Raw genomic sequence first — 23,457 nt, 5'->3', positions numbered from 1 at the left:
TTAGCTGTACGTGTGTGTGTGTGTGTGTGTGAATTGTGTATGAAAGAAGATTGGTGTGAGACTCCAGTGTGAGAATGGGAGCGGGCCGGGCCACATGTGCACAAACCGCCCTCTTCCCGTTGGCAGCTCTTGTCTGACTTTATTTATGTATTCAAAAGAGATCATTTACAGTGATGGCACGGAAACTTCCCAGCATGCCTTTTAACCTGTCGTTTTTCACTCTCTCCGCAGCAGGATGTCCAGAGGAAATGCTTTATTAAGATCCTGCCGACATGAAGAGCCGCTGTGACTTACTAGTGCATTACTGTCTAAAAGCCAAAGTTATTTAGACCAATAAAAGGCTAATATATTGTTGGAGTGGAATTACACAGAAGTTATCTCTGCCTTAATAACATCACCGCAACCCCTGATGTTGTTTAGATCAATAAAGCCCATTAAAGTACAGACCTCAAGCTCAGATAAGGGTGCACTGCCACAGCAAAATACTGCTCACTGGCTTCAGAGAGCAGAGGTCTTTCTCTGGCAAGAAAAAGGGCTTAGAACAAGACTGACACTTTATACCTCTCTACTTTAAATCTAGTCAAGTATATAGGGTGTATCCCAGAGTCTCCTCGGGGCACATAAACAAGTGGAAAGATGCTAATGGCTTTTAGATACAAGGTTGCATGTGTAAACGTGTAGGAGTGTGAAAGAAGCTGATGTCATGGCAAATGTGAAACGTATGTTCATTTATAAACGCAAGGTATTTTTTCTGATACAAATAAGAGATTGCTATACACAGGTTAAGTGAGTAATTGTGTAATCTGCAAAAACAAAGACAGAAATATATATGTCTTTTCCCGACTTTTTGTTGACGTCATTGCACAATATTTGGCAGTGATTTAAATGTTCATATTGTGCATATGGACTATTAATGTGCCTACAAACATGGGTGAAAACCTTGGCTCAGATCTGTGTTTAGAAATAAAATAAATACAGCTGTCAGGTTTACAATCAGAGTAAAATAGGTTTTATTTGAAATGAACCTATATAAAACCAGTTCTGAAAGCTTCCATGCTGTTCTCACTGTACTGGGGGTGTCCAGTAAATCATCGCAGTAACTATAACTGTCACTGCTCAAGGCCTTCCCCGACCTGCTTCTGATGGGACGATAATGAGATGGGTCATACCTCACAATGAAGGGTACACAATAAATATTTGCTCAGGATCATCCCGATCGTCATATTCAGAAATAACTGATAACAAATAGTTAAACAAATCAGTAAATGTTGTGTATATTGCACAAAACATAAATGAACTAAACAATTAACAAAATAATTGAAGAATTATCACTTACTTATCCTGGTTCATTATATGTAAAAATAAATAAATAATTTAAAGCAATTTTTGTATCCTTTAATATATATATAATCCCTGCTATATACAATATTCTAAACCTCGATCTTGCACATCCCCAAAACAACAAATGCAGTTATTCTTATCTTTTTCTTCGATATATATCGCCCACCTCTAGCACATATTATGTCTGTATATTGTGACTCAAAGAAACACTTTGTCCTCAACAGGAAACCACAGAAAGTGTTGACGCTATCAATACAAACATGTGAGGAACAAACAAGCTGTTTTTAAGTACACTGTGTCCTCAGTGGCTCAGATGCCGTCAATAGAAAGTGTTTTACAGTTTACTACACATTCAGGACTGCTCATATCATTGAGTACAGACGGTATTTCATTGTATTTTCAATGACGAGCGTGTTGGCATTGAATAGAGTCATAACTGAAATACAGTTCTTGCTTTGTGTTTATGAAACGATGGCCTTTCAAATATCAAACTAATACAAAATGATCAACTCATTCGTGTAATATTAACCAACAATAACTCTCTGATAGACAAATAGTGTGGTAAAAGAAGAAGAGCAGACAGGAGAGAGAGGCAGAGGCATAAATAAAATGTGGCACATCTTTTACCTTCAATTATGTGCCTTTTGACATGCAAGCTGAGCAGAGTGTAATTAACATCTCAGGAGATAATGGGGTCGCTACTCACTGATCAATCTCACACATATATTTCATGCTTTTTCACCCAGTTCAGCGTCCTGTTTTTCTACTCACGTAATGTAGCCGACAACACATTTTTTTCATCAGTTTGGGGTGGAGGCATTTAATAAAAGTCAGTTAATAAGCCTAATGACTCATCTTCCAAAACATCAATTAGGCTAAGTCGCTCCGTGCAGCATTAGCACACTGCATGCTGGGCAACGCCGTGATGTGAAATACAGGTTTGATTAAACTAGCCGGGCTGATGTAATCCACCGTGTCATGTTTCAGAGGAAAGACAACACAATTAGAAAGGGCCATTTGTGTGTCACCATTGACAACAATTTGACTTTAACAGGATTAAAAAATACATAAATGATGCATGTAAATATTAAATATCGCAATTGCAGGTAACACGATCGCAGACATTCTCTTTTTTTCTGCCGTAGCTTAAATGAAAATTGTGATTTAAAATATTCAAGAGCTATATAGTCAGAATGCGCTCAACTTTGTCCTAATTAAGCCTTGATATGAACCAGGTTTAATCTTGATTAACTTTTGATATTGACAATTTAACTAGTAACCCTTTTAGTTTTAAATAAATTGTCTTAATCAGCACATTGAAATAATATTGTTATCACAATGCTGGCCATAATTATCATAGATTTCCTTTTTTTTCTAACATTATACAACTTGTTTAAGCACAAACCATAATCACCGCACTTACATTAATGCAACAGGACAACAACAAAAAAACAGGAAACAATTGTTCATTTACATTTTGGTGGTTCGCTGTAATATGTCACAAAGGAAGTGATGACTGCTCTGGAGTGAAAGGTTTTCACACCTTGGACTCCCCACAACCAAAGCTTAACACGATGGACTTCTGGTAATAAAGACAAGTTCCTTTAACAGACAGCATGGCACAGGTTTCTGTTTGTCGCATTCCAAACTCAAAGTAGATTGACTTTGGTTGCAAGAATGAATATAAGTCGATTCATTCAGCACTTATAATTACAGTATCTGATAACATGTATAAAAAGTGTTCATCTGAATGTTTACCCATCAGTCACAGTAGGAGAAGATAAAAATGAACATTTGTTTTTCAGAACTGCCTGAAAGAGACATTTAGTATTATATCAACTCTGAGGTCCTAAAATGTATTACCAACTTGAAAACTATTTATATTTGTCATACATTTGACTGACCCAAATGGACTGTTTCCACGTTAAGAGCGAAGCCTCACAATGCTTCTAACGACTCCCTTGACAGTGATCTGGGATGACTTGGGTCCACCCCTTGGGCCCGGCAGGAAGGCACGCTGTGTGAGCTCTGTACTGTGGCCTCCAGACCTCCAGACCAAGCCTCACACAATGCAGGAGATGGCCCCTCCCTGTGGGCCCACTTCCCATTCCTGATCAAACCTGAGGAATGGAGTGCAAGGTGGAGATGAGAAAGATGGCAGGAGATATTAGGGGGAGAACAGGGGGGAACAGCACATCCTGCGTGAAACCGCATCCTGAACAAGCATCGCTGCCTCTGACTGTAAATAAATACTCTCTCCTGTACGCCGCTTCCGTCAACTGTCACCGCCTTGGCTCCAATCACCTTCAAGTCCAAACAGGAAAGTGCACAGAGGCCGGGGAGATGGCAGATATGAGCTTTCATTTGCTTCATACTGCACTTTAGACCAGGCACACATTGCTTCCTATCCTTTGCTCTGACCAGTGGCCCGGCCCGCTCCAGAGACTGAGTCCTTCCTGTCACCTTTCATTAGCACATTATCCAGGAGGAGGCTCCCTTAAGCCCCCCTTTATGGACTATTGTGTCAGACACTTTCAGCCACGAGTCGTATCCTCAAAGGGGCCGCGCTGCCGTGTTACCTGTAAATCCCATGTGCATTATCAGACATGCAGAAGGACAACAGAGCGTGACCAAGGCAACAGCTGACACATGGCATGGAGTAGAACTACTGTGCTTTATCAAGGGCTACAGCAAAAACCTCTTGTTTCAGGAAACTCGTTTTCTGAAAGAAATGTTATCAAGAACAACAAACATTTTGAAAATGCAACTCATGAATGAAGAACACAAGCCCCTTGGGACTTTTTCCAATATGATTTGACTACACCTATTTGACTGAAGTCACAGTTTCAGTTTCCAAACTTTTACTCACATGTAAAAGAGTTTATGAAAATGCCTCAACATTGCTGTAATAATACAAATGCAACACAGATCTGCTCTAAAACCTTTAAGAATATTAACAAACTCTGCAGTTTCGTACTAAAATGCCATTACAACACTCTCATGAATGGCTACAACTGCAAGAAAGGAGACAGCTCTATATAACTTTAATCTTAAATCACAATGATTTTCCTTGTTAATTGTACTTGGTACCATTAAGCTCATCACATGCTCTCAGAAATGTAACATGGCCGTTTTTTCAGGTTCCTTTGGTAAAAAGAGAAACAGGAGCGGATTGGAATGGAATAACCCTCCTCTTGATCTTCGTCCTATAACAACACTCCAATTTTATTATTATTATTATTCATGATTATTATTACCATGTTCTGTATTTCTACTGTGTTACTTGAATGCATCAGAAGTATCTTTATGTTGTATTCCTAAACATTAAATAACCTACATGAAATGTTTAAATGCTGCATAGGACAGTGACGTGTGTAAAATAAGTCATGTTACTACTAAAAGATGATGATATTCAAGGAAATGGGGATGTGTAGAGCAGGACAATTGGTAATTGTGTTTATTGTTATGTGTAAATATAAATTGAATGCTCACCATAATTGCCCCAATCCATTTAAGCAACATACAGTATCTGACAGTTCTGGTATGAGAATAATTCTATACTGGGGCCTGAATAACTGAACTGTCAGCTGCACTGAAGAAACTAACATCCAACTTTGATGGACAAACAGAACAGAAAAGTAACATCACACACAGCACAGAGTTTTCAGTGCTTCTGTCACCTCACTTGCATTGTGTTATTCCACTTGAGTGACTGGAGCTGAAAATGGAATGCAGCTGCTGACTGCAGCACATCAGCATTTGGTCAAGCTCTGGAATCGGCCACCGGACTAAAAAATCCTGCAGGGTCTGATTCTGCACAAGAGATGTAACAATCTCACAGGAAATGTACCCCACGGTGCAATAATTATAGCACTCAAAAAAAAAGTAACTATTTAAATATATTATTCTGGGAATTTTTCTTGGTTTTGTAGAAATAACATTTATCAAAGAAATGAATGCTGTCATGTTGCCTTTATAAGTTCCTTCATCTTATTATAGGTTGTTACAAAATACATTGCCCAAAAACATGCAAATAGACATTGTAAAAGTCCACAATAGAAAATGCAAAAATGCCAAGAAACTAAAATAGTATATATGGAGCAAATAATTAATCAAAATAATTGCCATTTGCTTTGAATAGGATGTATTATGCATCTCACAAACCTTAACACCAAATTTGTAATCCAATAAAGCAAGTCAGTGGCAGTCACAAACTGGATGAAGAGTACAATGCTCAACTGCAAAGGAAAAGCCTGGACAGGAGCACACACTGGGTGTGCACATCCCTCCACAGGGCAGAGTCTGCTGCACACGCCTGGACCTGCCCACAGCTCACTCATGTGTTTATGCTTTATCCTCCGAACCCCCGATTGTTGTTCATTTCCTGAGTCAAGACAAAATAAGCACATAAAGGCCAAAATGTGCTCCCTGGCCTTCAACCACATCACAACGCTTTTCCGCACAAGTGGCTAACCACAGATAATTATACAATTAAAACAATTTTCTGCATCTATCTGTCAGACTGATCTAATTCGCCATTTGAATGACACTAATGGAGCAGAGCCCCTCTCTCTCCTTCCAGCTGCACACTGTGGAAACAGTTCAGAAACACACTGTGGTTGAATAATGTGAACTAGAGAAACAGAGAACATTGTATGTCTTTAGCATGGGTTGGCACACTCTATATTTCTCACTATTATACATTTTTAGAAGGTATACATAAGCGTATATACAAGCAGGGGAATAATAGGGTGGGCGATATTAACAGAAATTAATGTCGTAATTTATTTTATTGAAAATATTCAATATCATTCGATAGTTCAACAATGCATTGGGAATCTGCAAAAATGTCTCTGTAGATGTTGTGGTTGAGATTCCAGTATCGTAAAACATGAATGAACCAAAAACAAAAGGGCAGAAACATATTTCTGCTCATCTTATATTCAATTAGTTCTTTTTGCTGTCATTTTTAATAATTGTTGTATTTTAATAATAATAATTGTACTACATTGTAGACTTTGTACTTAATATTCAAATTTTGCAACAGCAATTGTGACATTATAATTTAGTTGATATATATTCCATATTTAGTGGCATATATGTATCAATGAATTAAAACATAAACTTTTGAAGTATTGTTTCCTTATAAACTTTAAGGAACAGTATTTAGCCTGCGCTCTTAATTAACATCTTAGGGACTTTTAATGATAGGGTTTTGTAAGTGAACATTTATGTCCTTAGAGTCCTATTTTATTTTTTATTTTTTTTAATTTAATCTGATCCTACTCAAAAACTAAATCTGCCACAGACTTTTAGTCAAACTTGAACCTTACATATAAAAGTGTACCCCATTGTACTCTGGCTTCAGTTTTCTTACAGATGTGTGCCAATTTTTAGAGCACATGTGAAATTCAAGTTACTGGCATTTAAAGGGTTAAAGTTACACTGATTAGGGCAGGGATAGATTTGGCCAAAAAAGAAAAAAGAAAAATATGAATCTATGATGTTCATGGAGATTTTTGTAAGACTGTAGAGGGGCTTTGTAGACAGCCAGACGTTGACCTGGAAATCCTGTGTTGGTGTGCAGCAAAGAAGACAAGAAACAACCACCACTAAAGGAAGCGTCTGAAAACAGTGGCTCCAGTTAATGTTTATGATCTGTGTGATGAGGAACACCCGTCCATTAGATATGGGCCGCTCTATAGATGCTTTGGTATAAGTCAAGAGCCCTAACACAAAAAGGAAACGCACCCTTTTATGGCTCCAGTACAGCGACTCAAGCCAGTGACCACAGAGCCCACTGATAAGGCATTAAGTATGAAGAAGGGCAGCACTGAGGATATGGACGTCTACAGCCAGCATCATCTATCTCACACACACAATGACAGCACAAAATAACTCCGGCGTCTTCTCAACATCCACTAAACACACCACCCATAACCATGTATTTCTAAATTAACAATATTTCTCGTCTTATGTTTAGGGGATTCCTAATGGACATGTTGTGTAATGAATTGCCACATTGAGACAGAGGTATTGCTGTGAAGTTAAAAATACGACCTGACACAGAGATTGTATTCAGACAGTGGAGCCAGAAGCCTGCTGGGCCGCTTCATCACCGTACATGCCCCCTCGCTGCTGGGGATGGCAGGCGGGAGAAGGACTGCTCTTCGCAGAAACACATTTAATTGCAGACAGATTCCATTACCTCTGCACAAATGTCACATTCTCTTCTGATCAGGGGGCAAGGCTGGCACACAGCCAGAGCACAGCGCACTGAGGATTGAGCCGATCAGGGCAGAGGGGGCAGACAGAGGTGAGCGCAGGGACAAGCTACAGCGCACACGAGATATTAAAACTAAACTGGTCGTGAACGCAAGTAGCTGACAGTGCTCTAAACATGTCACAGGAACGATGTTTTAAACTATTAAAACTATAACATACCAGCTTTGACTACACAGACAACTGTAAAAATGGTCACCAGTCCATGCTCTAACTTAATCTTATGCTAATATTTGTATTTCAAACCATTTGGGCAGTACAAAGGCACTGTGCAATCGAAGTCACAAAAAACCTATATCATTTTAAATAATGGTTCAAATCAGTAAATACAATACAATATAATTAATAGAGAAACAGTTGCTCCTGCACGTCATTAAAGAGGCTGATGTTGCCACGTTCTAACCCCTGACATCTACAAATCACAATTACACATAATGCTAAAATACAATTCACAATCATGATTTGTGGTTTTATTAGATTATATTTGCTTTTAATGCATATTTCATGTTCTGTAAAGCCCTTTGAAATACTGTGTGTACAAACAAACTGAGTAATAGAAATTACTCAAAGTTTAAAATGAATATATTAAGCTTTTGGGGTAATGTTGGTTACCAAAAAGATTTATGAGTAATAAGAACATTCTAAGATTCTAATGAACTGTGTTCCAGTACAAGTCAAGGGGCAGACAAATGAGTGTGTGAAAGGAGAGTCACATACCCTGATCACTGGTGCAGGACGGACCGCTGCTCCATTCCACCAATCAGACTTCAGCTTGTAGTCCTGAGGGCGGGGCCAGGAAGGTTTCAGAGAGGCCACAGACCCAGAACACAAACCAACAGAGAGGGAAGGAAAGGAAAGATACAATTACAAACAGGAAGAGAAAGGTGGGGAAAGCACCTGGTCTGCCTCCGGAGCCCACAAGTTCAGTTCAGAAAATGTTAAAACGTGAGCAAACTCATACTTAAAGTATCTACTAGCGTAAATTGACTCTTGGTTTTCAAGATGTAAATGAGTTAGAGGTGAATACATTTTCATTCAGAAAAGGCGACCCACTTGTTTCTCATAATCAGTCAACTGGGAACGTACCATTAATGTCGTTCAAAGATAAACAAGTGAGATCAAGTCAATAAATAATAAATAAATAAAGTCAATACATGGTTCAAAAGTGTAGATAAACACAACACAGCACAGATGAAGTGAGAAGAAGACTGTTTATACATGTGCTGTGTCTCCAGACCGCCACAAACATGGGCTCACACTTAATTAGCACTTCAAACTTGTGTCAGTCACTAAATCTGTGGTTACAGTGGTTCCACTGGCCTTAAACTGTCACCACCTCCTATGATAGACCCCATTGATGTTAATAAATCAAGCAACAGCAGACAAATGGGAATTTTGGTTGAGAATGATCTTTTACTTGTCAATTTACATGCATTATAGTTGTCTGTTCAATTATGAAATGAAAAAAACATCTGAGACTATAGTTAAGTGAACAAAATAATATTTTTAAAACCCAATGGCTATTGGGGGGTTGGTGCAGGTGGTTAAGGAAATATGAGTGTTATTTGTGCTTATTCAATGTGGCACCTTTTTGAAAAGAATGTTGCTTACTTAAGTCTTATTTTAATTAAATTCCTGCATCTTTTCGTCTGACTGTTATCTGTATCAATGGTCCTTTGAAACCAACTTCTGTGCGGCTGAAGTGGAATCCAGCCCCCCATTGGCACAGCTGCTGGTCCCACAAACCTGTCCACATTCCTGGGCCAATGCTCTCACCCAGATAAGACCCTTCTGATGACTTGCATTCTTGTCATTGCTCTTAAATAAATACTGAGAATCGTCAATATAATCAATCTGAAGAATATAATTTTAGCTAGTAGGGCAGGACAATTATTCACCAAGAAATCTAAATTGACATTTTAACATTGCAACTGTTAAATAACAAAGGCAGCAATTATTTCAATAACAAAACACCATTGTAAAGGATGGAAAAAGCATGCTCAACCTGTTAGTTTAGACCTGCATGTGTACTGCATGTGTACTGCATGTGTACTGCATGTGTACTGCATGTGTACTGCATGTGAACTGCATGTGTACTGCATGTGTACTGCATGTGTACTGCATGTGTACTGCATGTGAACTGCATGTGTACTGCATGTGTACTGCATGTGTACTGCATGTGAACTGCATGTGTACTGCATGTGTACTGCATGTGTACTGCATGTGAACTGCATGTGTACTGCATGTGTACTGCATGTGTACTGCATGTGAACTGCATGTGTACTGCATGTGTACTGCATGTGTACTGCATGTGAACTGCATGTGTACTGCATGTGTACTGCATATGAACTGCATGTGTACTGCATGTGTACTGCATGTGAACTGCATGTGTACTGCATGTGTACTGCATGTGTACTGCATGTGTACTGCATGTGAACTGCATGTGTACTGCATGTGTACTGCATGTGTACTGCATGTGTACTGCATGTGTACTGCATGTGAACTGCATGTGTACTGCATGTGTACTGCATGTGTACTGCATGTGTACTGCATGTGAACTGCATGTGTACTGCATGTGTACTGCATGTGTACTGCATGTGTACTGCATGTGTACTGCATGTCCAGTCCAGATCTCTCTCAAATGTTATGCATTAGATGTGCAGAAAGCTGCAAGATTATCACATTCAAATTGAAATGGTGTAGATTGGATTTTTAAAAAGAAATGTTAGGCAAAAATGTCAGGCCTTTTATGGATGACATAATGCTTGACTGATGAATGCATGTTTGAGTAAACTAGCTTGTTCTGCATTTGAGGCTCCTGTACTTAAATGGTGATACATGTTTCATGTTACATGTTGTGTAGCCAATTTGGGAAAATACCATGAATGTAAAAAAAGAAATACAAAATACACTGCTCGCTACCATGAATTGCTTCAATGGAGTATAAGGGCCATTTAAAAATGTTTAAATATGCAGGCACTGCAAATATTTTGACATTAGAGAATTAGAATTTAGAATTTTACGAGAATTAAGTTGTAGTCAAAATAAAGAAGAAGTAGAAAATATCTAAATAAAGTCTGCATTTAAAGATTTAGAGGTTTATTTCAATGTTCCCAGTCAAACTCAAAAGAACAATTGACTTTCACCACAACAGCCACCAGGAGGCAAATGGCACTTGGATGAGTTAAATGTTGACATAAAAGCCTGCAATAGATGTAAAAAGAAAACATGCAGAGCTGAAACTGGTTTTAGTCCATGACACTGAATTATTTCTGCAGAGCTGTTCACAGCAAACTGTCCTCAGTGGCCCGCGGTGTCTGGAGCACTGCGTCCAGCCCTCATCCCGTGGACGTGGGAAACAGTAGCTGCCATTGGCCTGGTGGCACACAGCTCCACAAGCCTGTAAACAAGCACTATGCTGCAAAGCCTATCCAGAACAGTCATTCTGTGAGAAGTTTTGAAAGGTTGAGAGCCCAAAGCCGAGGGACCAGATTATTGGGGAAAATTGCAAATTGAGACTTGTTGACCTGTGGTGACTGTGGCTCTGAGTCTGAGTCCTGCCCTGGAGCGCTGAGCATTGTTTAAGCTCTTCTCACTGTCTCTTCGAAGGCAACTACTATTGTGATTTTGGGCCTTACAAAAATAAATTTAATTTAATTGAAAGCTCTGGAGCCCAGGCCATAGCTGGCCATAGCGTCACTCCACAGGGGGATTAATTCAACAGTGTATATTACGACTTTATTATGACTTTGTTCACGTAGTATTACAACTTTATTCTCCTAACAATTAAGACCTTTTCTAGCTCCGACTGTATTCTCATTGAATAACAACATTAATGTTGTATATATAGGCGGGGGCTATCAGCATGGTCCGGCAGCGCAGTGCTTTGTTGTGATGACGTTTATGGTGACATACCAGAAAAGGGCAGGCGGCGATCAGCCATTATAAATTCTACAAGATTTAAATTACAGCAGAAGTCTTTATTATTCAACACTTTCAGTTCAACAGTGCAAAGTGTGTTGAAAAAGTGTGACGAATTGTAATGAATGAACACAAACATAACCACACTACTACACACACAACTCTTGTCTTATATTGTTGGTACTGGAGCTGCACCTGCTCTCCATGTTACAGCATAAATGGGCTAGTACTATAATTAAGGCAAGTCGGAAAGCAAATGACACATGCCAATCCTTTTTTAAAATCATAACACATCAAAATTAACTAGCAAACTATGCACACTACCAAGAAGGAAATACACTTTAGTGGTCGGCGTCCACACTAAGTCCAGCCAGAGTTGAAGACGTGCATGGAGCAGCACCACTTAGACCCATTGGTTCTGTGTTGGATCAATGGTCTGGCCCATTAGGTTGCACTATTCCCTCTTCCTCATCTAATCCAAGCTGCTCCTGGAGACCACCCCGCGCTGACCCATGCTACTGGGGACAATTACAACAGAGTGGTCTTTCAGAGCCCGACCCGACGCCCACTTGACCCGGTAGTGTAAAGACGCAGAGGAGATCCACATGATTTAAACTCCTCCCCAAGACGTGCTGACAAGGTTAGAGGGTGAGCGCAGACATTAACAGGTCAGTGTGCGGCCCACTTGGGAACAATTACTCCCAGTCACAGCTAAGTGGACACTTGATTGAACACGGCGCAGGCAGGACACACTTCCCACAGATAACAATCCCCAGAGCCATTTAGGATAAAAAGCCCTTGTGATGCAGCCTTTATGGGCAAAATTCATCTTCCTTTTCCCTTTTAAAAGAATGTGAGTGTGTGATCGAGAGCCATTCTCAGGGAAAGATGAGTCTCTCAAAGCATTACCCTTTTCTAGCAATACTAATAGCTGCTTATGGCACAGAAACAATTACAAGGTGACTTGGAGAAAAAGCCAAACAATGGCATAAGATTTCATATTTCATCGATGAAAAAATGTCTCGCTTGCATTTGCCAAAACAACGTCGTTACATCTCCATGGTCATATCCAATTTACTCCTTCTTTTTCTAGTCAACCTTTCACCTTTTGGCCGTTTGACCTCACTTCCCCACTTCCACTTCAATGAGTAAAAGTTCAAACATCTGGCGTCTTATATGAGCTAACAGCAAAGTTAACTCTTCTCGAGTCGATGTCACAACTTCACAGCAAATGTTTCATCATGATGTGTTACACTCGCTGAGCACATAGTCTTTGTGGATCATGCTGTTTGTACACAAATGTGGCTTATCAATAGTGGGACACCTTACATGCACATTTGCATAATCTGTGTTGTTTGTTTGTTGTGTGCAGCTCTTCGTCTCCATGTTGTTCTGGTACAATGGTTGTTATTATGTGCTGGTGACACTTCGCCAGAACCAACCCAGATGCAGAAGCGAAAGGACAATGTTTGCAGACTCCCAACAGAGTAAGGGTCTCATAGTTGTTGGACACATGGCCATGTGCACTACAAGGATCGAAAATGCTATTTCAAACTGAAATATATTTTGTTCTTCAGATGGGACCAAATCTTAATACAATTAATGATTAAAGATTATCTAAATTAAACTACCACTAACACTAGAAGTACCTCAAAGAAATACTTTTTTAACAAGACGAAAAGATAATGTCACTTGGAGTGTGAAAACAAGCAAGTGAATTCAGTGACTGTAACAAAAAAGGAAAAAAGGGTTTACACTGAGTCATTTTTTGACACAAATTTCAGTCGCACAACAAGTTTAAAATTGTCGAACTTCAGCTCTTCCATGTGTTTGTGTCGTGCAGTCTACGGGGGATACGAGCAGCGATCCCCAGCTCACGATGAACGCACGATTGCTAATCGCACGCTCGCAGGGATTTCAAACATGTCTGATATTTGTGGTCAAAGCGGCGCGGACACAGTAAAATACAGCTGCAGGCGGCAGTAAACACAGCGCCGAAAGGCCAGAGACAAGGAGGTGAAAAATGGCACAGCAACCACTTCTGACCCGCTTCTGAACAAATCAACGCACTCACGAAGAAAAGGTTTGTGGCAAAAGCCTCTGACTTTAAACAAAGCAGTGCTAAAGTTAACAGTGACAACAGTCTGCTAACGGGTTTCTATGATGTTTGGGTTTGAGTTAAAATGCACTTTATGAGAAGATGGCCTCCTCTGTCTCGTGTCCCTCGTAGTGTGAGCAGGTAAACATATACGTTATGTGTGCATTCCTGTTGTGAGCTCGGGCCCTCCTCGTATGAGATTCAATCGCAAAATGAGAGTTTGGAACAACCGTACAAAATCGCATGTAATGTAAGCCCAGCTTAAGATGTGGGTAATTCATTAGTCTACAATGATCGTATATTCGTAATTTAAATGCATGCACAATTATAATATGGAGTATAAAGTAGAGTTGGGAGGGATATTAAAAAAAAAAGATATAATTGACATTTTGGAGAAATGCATCATTAGCCTATCAAGCCTAAATTTGATTTAAAAAAAAAACACAATTATACATTAATTAGAGCACCAATGTATGTACATTATTAATATTTGTTTTAGTTAATTGCAGTTTTGTTGCAATACCCTTATTGGGATACCTGATTCAGCAGGCTTTACAGATGATCCTTTATTCCTCAGGTGTCGAGTGTTTAGACTTTAGTCAGCATCGAGGCAGAACTTACTCAAAAGTGGCACACAACTTGTGGCAGACAGCCTGGCAGTGACAAGAGAATAAATTGCATAATTTACTTAAGATGCGTGCACCATAACCCTAATGACTTTTGTTGGTTTTGACATTTTAAAGGTTTCAGAAGGCCATTATTGACTCTTTAACTCAAATTCAATTTACCAACCAGTCCAGCCCTCAGCCCATGTACACCAAGTCTCCCAGAACATTGTGTATGACTCCAAAGCCATAAACAGACAATCGACAAAACGTTGTAAATATAAAGCAAAGTCTTTATTTATGAGTACCGCGTGGGGCTGGTTGAGATTGCTAATTGTCAGAGTGACGTAAAAGAACTGGGAAGTGAGAAAGTTAGTACCCGAAAATTAAATTGGCATGGTTCCAAAACAGGTTTAATCAGAGAAAAACAGTGATCAACGGATCATGTCTTGTAGGGTATAAAAGAAAATGGTCACGGATGTACATTGTCTGGAGATGGGTAAATCAGGGCAAAGCAGGTATAAGTGTATCACATTTGATTAGAGCTCCATTATGTATTTGAATGATGTATCCCGACTGAGATACTTCATTTGCACTTAACGTTTTTAAATACTAAAAGACCATTTAGACCATTTGCAATACATGCTGTATAAATACCTTGTTTTATAGATTCCTATTTACAGTCCAAAGTCTAGATAAACTAGCCTCAGTATTCACATCCACTGTAAACTACAAGGCGGTGTATGTAGAAGTGTTACGGAGTAAATAATTTACTTGTGTCATACAGTAGGTGTGTCCTGGCATGAATCACCAGCCCAGCAGTGAAAGACTATGAGTAACTGTCTGTTCAATTGTTTACATATTGCAGAGACTCAGGTTGCTCCCAAATGGCATCATCTCATTTGTTGAAAAGGGTTGTTACTTTAGGTCTGATAGCAGCACGGATTTGCAGTTAATAAAGGAGAAGAATCACCAGCATAAATCTAATAGTTTGGTTGCATAAAACCATGCTTCATCTCAACTGTTTCAGTAAAAATGGCTATTGCAGCAGTTGCCAGTTTACTGAAATGGTTGTAACCTTTTCCATAGCTGGGACTCCATCAGGTTTAACTGAACACTTCACTGTGCCCTGGACCACTATTGATAAAAGATCAGAGTCACTAAAAGAGAGGAAAAGAGTGGAAATGATACAGAATTTTCATCTGCCATCCATCTCCCATTCTAATGTAGCCATTATGCTCTAAAAAGAGACTGCTCATCTATTCATTTTATGGGGCATTTGCAAAAAGATGACACTGCAAGAGGGCTGGTCAGACTGATTAAAATTCTCTGAATTACCCCTCAATCAGAGGAACAGCCAAGTGTATATGAAGTACACAGAAATGCATTCAAAGCCGAGGTCAGCTCTGTTCTGTAAATTTAAAAACAAAGGTTTACTCATTGTGAGGAGCAATTAGCCGTCATATTAAAGCATGCTCATCATAGTACAAACAATATAAACAGACTTTTAGAAAAACAGACCATAACTCCAAACTGATGATTGTTCAAATGAGGCATTATCAGAGCCACACCAACAGGTGTGTATTGACTACAAAGTGCCATGCAGAGTAAACAGTCAATGGTTAACAGAAGCAGAGCAGAACGACAACAACACGCAGCCCTAAAGACTCTTTATGACACCAGTTTCACTTACATAACGCCAACAGCTGGCCAATGTTTACCATTTAGGAACACAGGCAAACCCTTCCTCAGTCTCCGGACCAGATGGACACATTGTTTTAATAGTAAGAGTCAAATTGTACTTATTACACTCATAGGTTAGACCAGTCCAAAATATGATTGTTACTGTGGCATCAGAAAAAGGTATAATGCTATAAAAACTGTGCACGGTGGCAAAGGCGGTTAGCGCTCTTGCCTCCCAAGAAGGAGATCATGGGTTCGATTCCCGGACCAGACCAACATCACATGATCTCTCTGGGTGGAGTTTGCATGTTCTCCCCGTGTTACCGTGGGTTCTCTCCGGCTTCCTCCCACCGTCCAAAGACATGCATGTGTTAGGTAAAATTGGCGATGAGTTGGCCACTGTCCAGGGTGTACCCCGCCTAAGGCCTGAAGTCACTGGGATAGGCTCCAGTCACCCGCGACCCCGAAAGGGAACAAGCGGTAGAAAATGGATGGATGGATGGCTATAAAAACTGAGCAGTCCCAGCCCAAAGGCATGAGAAACGTACAGAACTGAACATTATGATACAGTAGTGTGGTTCAAGATGTTGATTATTGAAGCATAGTTGGTTGACTCTGAATTTTTTTTGTATTTTTTTTAATTAGCACCTCTCTCAACCTTCATTCAGGCTCGGAACTGACTCTTCTTGGAACACCAACGCAGCCTGGCAACAAGCTTTATCAAGTGGTGCGGTTAAGGAAAATACAAACAACATAAAAGCTAGGATTTCAGCCAAACCGTGTGCTGTGCAAGTGTTTATCTAGTTGACCCATATGATGGTTAGCCATACTATCTGCTCCAACACATAATTCCAGCCTGTGTTAATCTATTGACTCAAACAATCAACAGAAAACAAGTCCTGTGAAAATAATCATCTCCAAGTGAGTGTTTTGGGAGTGGAGCCCCACCCTCTTTACACGAGACGGCAGAAAAACAAACTCCCTCCAAGGAGCGCTCGGCCAGCTGCAACTCACGGCCCACGCCGACAAACAACAACAAGAATCATCTGGGAGCTCAGGTTATCAGACACAAACACAGGTGAAACTCTCCTGCAGCGAGGAGAAGAGAAAGAGAGATCAAGCACTTCAAACAACTACAATTATGTATAAACACAACTGGTAAATCTGCTTAGAAGTTTTGTTTGGAAGTATTTTCATATTACAACAAAGTCACTCAATAGAGAATAGACCTTAGTTACTACTGCCGCTATTAAACATTTACAAGTACAATGAATACTAATGCAGTAACTGTCTCTGTTGTAGCTGATAAATCCCACATAATATTCCTGAATACCATTGGCTAAGCAACAAGCTCTCCTATGCAAGTATTCAAGTATATGTTCTGTCTGCTCCAGCGAGAACCTGGAAGTAAAAGGACATCTTCACTTTCCACCACAGTCAGCAACAAACAGTCAAATCAGTCTCTCCGCCGCCTCAGAGCCTTTAGTCTCAGGTCAAGTGAATCATCAGGAGTGGACGAATAGCTCAGCAAACCACACCAGGATGACTTCACCGCGGCAGTAGCTTTAGAGCGCTCCCTTAATATCCAGGGGACTCTGAATGAAGAGGTAATGAATCTCAGTTAACAAGGCCATTATAGGCGACAGAGCTACATCATCGGAAGGGACTCTAGATCCACTAACCTTTTATGAACAGCTGGGGGACACTGCCGAAAAAGACAAATAAAAGGAGTGTTGCCTCTGGTTTCACACACAACACAATAACAGTCTCAATTAGCTCTTTTCTGACGCTACAAATGTTACACTAACCTGCGTTCTTTCATCCTGGCCACGGCTCGAGCCGCGTGTTGCATCCTGGGTAATTACGGCTTTCCAATTACCACCCGGCTGGTAAATATATATCAACTAAACAAGCAACAACCCGTCAATTAGGAGCACACTTTTATAATGGGGATCTTGGGGGTGTTCAAAAGATGTTTTTATGTACAGACTGAGGGAAAACAGAGCGTTCAACTTCAAAGTGAACTTGTAACCATTAAGTGCATTTAAGAGAGGGTACAATAATTGAACAGCGTGTTTGGGCAATTATTTTGCACCTTTAATTAAAAGTGTTTTAATTGGGTACAAGGAAAACAGTCAACAAGGGAGACGGACCTTAAATTATGTTCTTAAAGCTGCAATTATATCAGATTCAGTGTAGTAGCACCTCTTCATAATGGTGTTAGCGTTCTCCAAAGTGAGAATCAATGTCCCTGAGTCGAAGTATTCAATGGCTCACATTCTTCAGATTTATAGAATCAACAGTAACAAAGCAAGTTATTGTCCCAGCGCCTAAAACTGTGTTTAGGCCAGAATTCTTTTAGTTGTTTAGTCGATTAAATCTCTTAGTCGACCAACTCTTTTATTAGTTGATGTAGATGATTTATTAACATTATAAGGATTTATATGGATCACAGCGAGAATAAAGCATGGAGTAAGTTAACTATAGTTTTGAGAGTGATTGGACCATTTTATTGTTTCAGCTGCTGTTCACTCCTCTGTAGCTAGAGTTTTTGCGTGAGCTCCTGATGGTCAGTCCCACAGGGCATGCATTTAGTCAAGCAAGTAAACAACTACAGCAAACTATGTTTGCAACCGTTTGTTGTTGTTTATGAACATGTCCAGGTTAAGTTAAATAATCACTAAGGTATGTACCAAGTTGAAATTACAACATTAAAATAATTTATGTTAAAAATACAAAGCAAACAAACAAAAACAAGATAAGATTTGTATTGGTTAGTTTTACATCTGGGTTTAGCTCCTTCACCAGCGTGTACTGCTCTGTCTGAGTCTAACCATGTCCACAAACTCTGCCTGGACCCAGTTTACAGAAGGAATGAACCCAACAATCAGCAACCAGCATATTAAGCCAATGTCAATTAATCCAAAACTGAAAATGCATTGGTTTTATGCTTTAACCTGTGATTCAGTGAATTACTCATTTGAATTTTCACACTACAACATTACTTCTGTCTGCTTCACTAGTGACTGTGCCAAGTGCACACTAATACAGAGATGTTGACATCCATGTACCACATAAACGTCCTTTATTTTGAAACAGGCTCCAGAATCCGAGCAGAAGGCAAAGAGAACGTAATGTTCGAGTCTGTCAACAGAATTTGCATTGCTGCTCTGCTCTTCTCCAGAAGTGTCTTCTGTCTGTGCTCCAGTGTGGCTCACATCAGAGCTATGATGGCTTATCACAAGGCGAGCGGCCGGGCTAAGCCGGAGCAATGTGCTGAAAAGACGTGATCAAAGCACACAAACTTTCCACCCAACAAGCATGAGGGAAGAACAGTGGTTAGGGCTGTTATTAGGCCCTTGAGAGAATCAAAAATGTTTCAGCACATAATAATATTGGTTCGTGCTGATTGAAAATAGAAAAGGAATGAGCAAATTGCTGAAAAGAGCAGAGAGACAAAGTTTTGAAACACTATAAAAGATTGTGAAGAATAGTCCAAAAATAAATCTCTTGTTTAGTCCAGAAATGTAATCTACACTAAAGCATATTCTTTTCTTATTTCATAACAAAATTCAATCACACTTTTGCATTAAATCTGTTCTCAGACAAGCAAACAAGTGTGTGTGTATTGTCTATGTTTAAGATAATATTAATGACTATTTTGTATTAAGACGGAATACAACTGAATCCAAATTGTGATTAATCAACACAGAGGAAAAAACTTGAAACCACAAACAGCCTGGTCAGACATGAAACCAGGATGTAGATTTCCAATAGGTTTGGCTACTGGTTTTGATTTATGTCTATTCTCTCTCTGGTCTTGTTTTCTTTCTTTTTTTTGTGTAATAAATAAAATCTAACACAAAAAAGTATGTATATGTTTTAAAAAAGGTTTCCAATAGGTTGTGATCAAGTTCTAGAATTAGATATAATAATCTCAGATGGTGGGCTGGGGCTTGTGTAACTCTATGGGAGATGTACTGTTTTTGAAATAAATCGAAATCCACAAATGCAAAACCTGATCAATGATTGGCTCCACAAATGTGTCATATTAATCTCATGGCCTGAAGTCCTTTCAACTGACAAAAATGACATCTTTGAAGATAATTAATGGCACAACTTTCTGAAGCTTATGTGAAATCATTATTTCACTTAAGTTTATGTGTTGAAAAAAAATACCCAAAGAAATTACAAAAAAGCTTTGATTATTATGTGATTTCCTCAATGATTTCTTTAATTCACATATCGAATTAAAACTCCATGAATCTGTGGCGCACGGGAAAACGTTTGCGCTTATGTTTCACACGGAGCTTGTTCCACGCGGACCTGCCACAACCGAAGCACAACAGAGAGAGCGGTGTGTTTTAAACTGACGAGTGTGAAGCGTAGTTGTGTTGTGTGAAAGAACACAGAAGACCACAATTATGAAACAGAAAGTCTGCGATGACGGAGCCAAGACACTGATGCTAAAGTGAACAGCACACGGAGCTAATGCTACAAAATGTTTGCAGAGTTACAGCTCAAAACACCAGGGCTCACTGGCCTCACTCACAGGAAGTTTTACAAACACGTTTCTTATTCTAAGTTAATTAGTCCTTTAAATATATTCTAACAGAACAATTTGGACTGGCTAAGTGAAATGTTGCTGTCTCTCCTTATTTGTTTATTACTCCTTATTTGTTTATTACTATGAACTATAACTTTTTTTTTTTTAATGGAATATGCTTTTAAAAGTAAAATTTAAAAAATTAACCAACTACTCAATTAATGGAAGAATATGATCTGATCCCCAAACTACGGCCCGCGGGCCACATCCGGCCCGTTGGGCCTTTCAATCCGGCCCGCAAAGCTTGTCCAAGTTACGTAAAAAAATATTATTATTTTTTTATTTTTTTGCCGCAGGCTTTATTAGACAGTAGATGGAATGAGAATGAAAGGAAGGGGTATGATGAGAGAGAAAGGAGGACATGCAGCAAATGTCTGAGTCGGGATTCAAACTCACGATACCGTGGCTGGCCGTTCATTTTACCTTTCGCCTGTAATGCCCACATTTCCCCAAGAGATGGCACTGTTCCCTCTAAGCTGCGCACTGCTCGCACATAGTGCACTGCTCGCACATAGTGCACTGCTCGCACTTAGTGCACTCCTCGCACTTAGTGCGCGCACAAGAAAATCTATGGCGCGCAGAAAATAAAATTCACCACAAACGGCCACCGGGGCCAATCAAGCAAGTGTTTGACTCACAGAAGAAGACTCTTGTGGACAGACTCTTGTGTAGAAGACAGTAGATAATGAATCATTGTTTAATGCATTTGGAAAACAATTTGTACATTGAGCCTTGCATTTGCTGCTTTGTTACAAGTTACAGGTCAAATCATGCGTGTAATTTATAGTAATTCATTAGTTCACACAAACACACCATATTTTCCGCCCCTCGGCCAAATTTTAGAGCCCAATGTGGCCCTCCAGTCAAAAAGTTTGGGGACCACTGATCTATAGCTTCAGTTTTAGTCACATTACAGAGATATGAAACATGAACCAAGTCATCAAATCAGCAATTTGACAGTTACAGAGCAAATTCCATCATATGATTCTGACCAGTTCCAGGGTCCGATTACCCCCAAAATGATGTACAAAATGTTTTTGCATCATTTGTGCACAGTATCAGCACGCTTAATTTTTGTGCACAACTGACACCAAAAAAGTGAAGATTGACCCGAAAATGTCAGCGTGACAACTAAATGGTGAGCACATATTATAAACATTTTTGAGTTTGATCATTGCTTGGTCATGGCTAGGCCAAAATGTGATGTTGCCGCCCCCATAATTCCATTGACCCCAAAGTGGTGTCAATCGGGCACAACGGGGGGCAAACTTCACACAAGTTTTAGTCTATATAGTCAGTCTAGAACGCTGTGACGTGAACCCCACCTACAGAGGAGGAGTCAGAGGGACGGGACAGTGACCTTGTTGGAGGAATGACACGAGTGCAGCAGTCTAAACACAGACAAATGACTTACAGCTGTGACGTCAGCAGCGTTCGCTTGTGGTTTTAGAGTCTTCCCAGATCTGTGTGCCTCACTTCCTCTTCATGATGCCCTGAAGACGAAAGGAAGAGTTATCATCAATAACCAGTGAGAGAGGCTGAATGGCATAAGGAGGGACATTTTGAAAACATTAGGCTACATGGGGGATCAAATATACACGTATCAATGTTCCAAATGTTCCACAACATATTCCTTGTTTTGTTGTCTGTCACAAACAGGCTTCAAACGGAACAGTCGTAGTGTTGTCATTTACTGCTCCAGTGCACTGCAAACCCCACAGACACTACACTCTAAACTGATTGTATGATTTTATCTGCCGCTAACAACAGATTTGACACTGTGACAGTCGACTACAGGTGAGTCAGCTTGGTACAAGAGTATAAACCCTGAGCTCTGGCAGTAGAGCGGCTGTCCCTTTACAGTAGCGTTCAGTAGCACAGCAGTAATGAGAGCCTTCGCTTCATGTTCCTTTGTGCCATATGAATCAAACGTGCATCATTTAGAAAATTCCCTTTTATTCAACTGTCACTTGTCGAGCTTTGAGCAAAAAAGGACGCTGCGTGGTTTGGGTTTAAGAATGTCTTATATAAGAATTCAAATGCTGGGTAAATAATGTATGTCGAGTCCTCACATTTAGAAAGGAATTTCCTAATAAATGGCAAGAAACCAAAAGGTTTCAATATTGCTTCAATGTTCAGCTTAAAGATTTAATTTTTTTAGGCAAAAGCCAATATTTTTTTTAATATTTGTTCTATAAAATAAATAAATCAAATAGAAAAGATCACATTTGTAAGTAAGACACATTTGCCAATCAATGGTGTAGGCTGGTTAAATACACCAAACAATATGCCAGACATTATTTAGGTAAATTAGCCACACTTTTACTTCTCTGTGTCATGTTTTTCTTTTTAAATTTCATAAAGATACAAATCTTAACATTAATCTAAAATTTTGCTTACATTTTATTTATTACATTGATGGCAAAATAATTCATTTGGAATTAAAAGTTAGTCCATAGAGTTAAATTATGGAATTATGGCTGCAGTAACGCCATACTGTGTTGTTGTCATGTAGTGCAGACATACACATTTCATCAGACAAACTCAGTGTGTGTAAAAGACTAAAGAACTAAAGAAATGAAGTGAAATGCACAGGTTTCATTGCAGGGCAGGAAAGAACCTCCCTTATGGTTAAATGGGACGAGGACTCCCAGTGCATTGGTCAGTGGCAGTGAGCACACACACGACACTTTCCCCTCTCACTCGACGCATGACTGACTTATTACTATCTTAACCCTTCACAAACCAGGGAGACCCTATGTGAAAGTCTACTGGTCCATATATAGCCTTATCCTTTCAAATTATGCAAAGGGCTGGGCCATCTTGACGAAAATGAACAGCTTGATATTTTTTGTATCCTGCTATTATGTCAATTACAGAAATGTGTTCAAACGTGCCTTTAAACGCATTATGTTTAAATA

General features: G+C 39.6%; 1 protein-coding gene across 3 annotated transcripts in view; it reads right to left on the bottom strand.

The window, feature by feature from the left end:
• Window positions 1–23,457, bottom strand: part of foxp1b (forkhead box P1b) — a 157,219-nt gene that overhangs the window by 132,004 nt on the left and 1,758 nt on the right. For 2 of the 3 annotated variants that reach the window (XM_072451905.1, XM_072451907.1), the window contains exons 2-3: window positions 21,951–22,029; window positions 8,341–8,403 (exon numbers count right to left, since the gene is read on the bottom strand). The gene's annotated coding sequence lies outside the window, so the exon portion shown is untranslated. The remainder of the gene's footprint in view (window positions 1–8,340; window positions 8,404–21,950; window positions 22,030–23,457) is intronic. The other variant, XM_072451906.1, reaches the window with a different exon arrangement.

This window comes from Eucyclogobius newberryi, unplaced genomic scaffold (genome assembly GCF_026437365.1).
Source record: "Eucyclogobius newberryi isolate DKJ021-1_F unplaced genomic scaffold, fEucNew1.0.hap1 SCAF_19, whole genome shotgun sequence".
NCBI lineage: Eukaryota > Metazoa > Chordata > Actinopteri > Gobiiformes > Gobiidae > Eucyclogobius > Eucyclogobius newberryi.
This window is presented reverse-complemented; position numbering and strand designations above follow the sequence as displayed.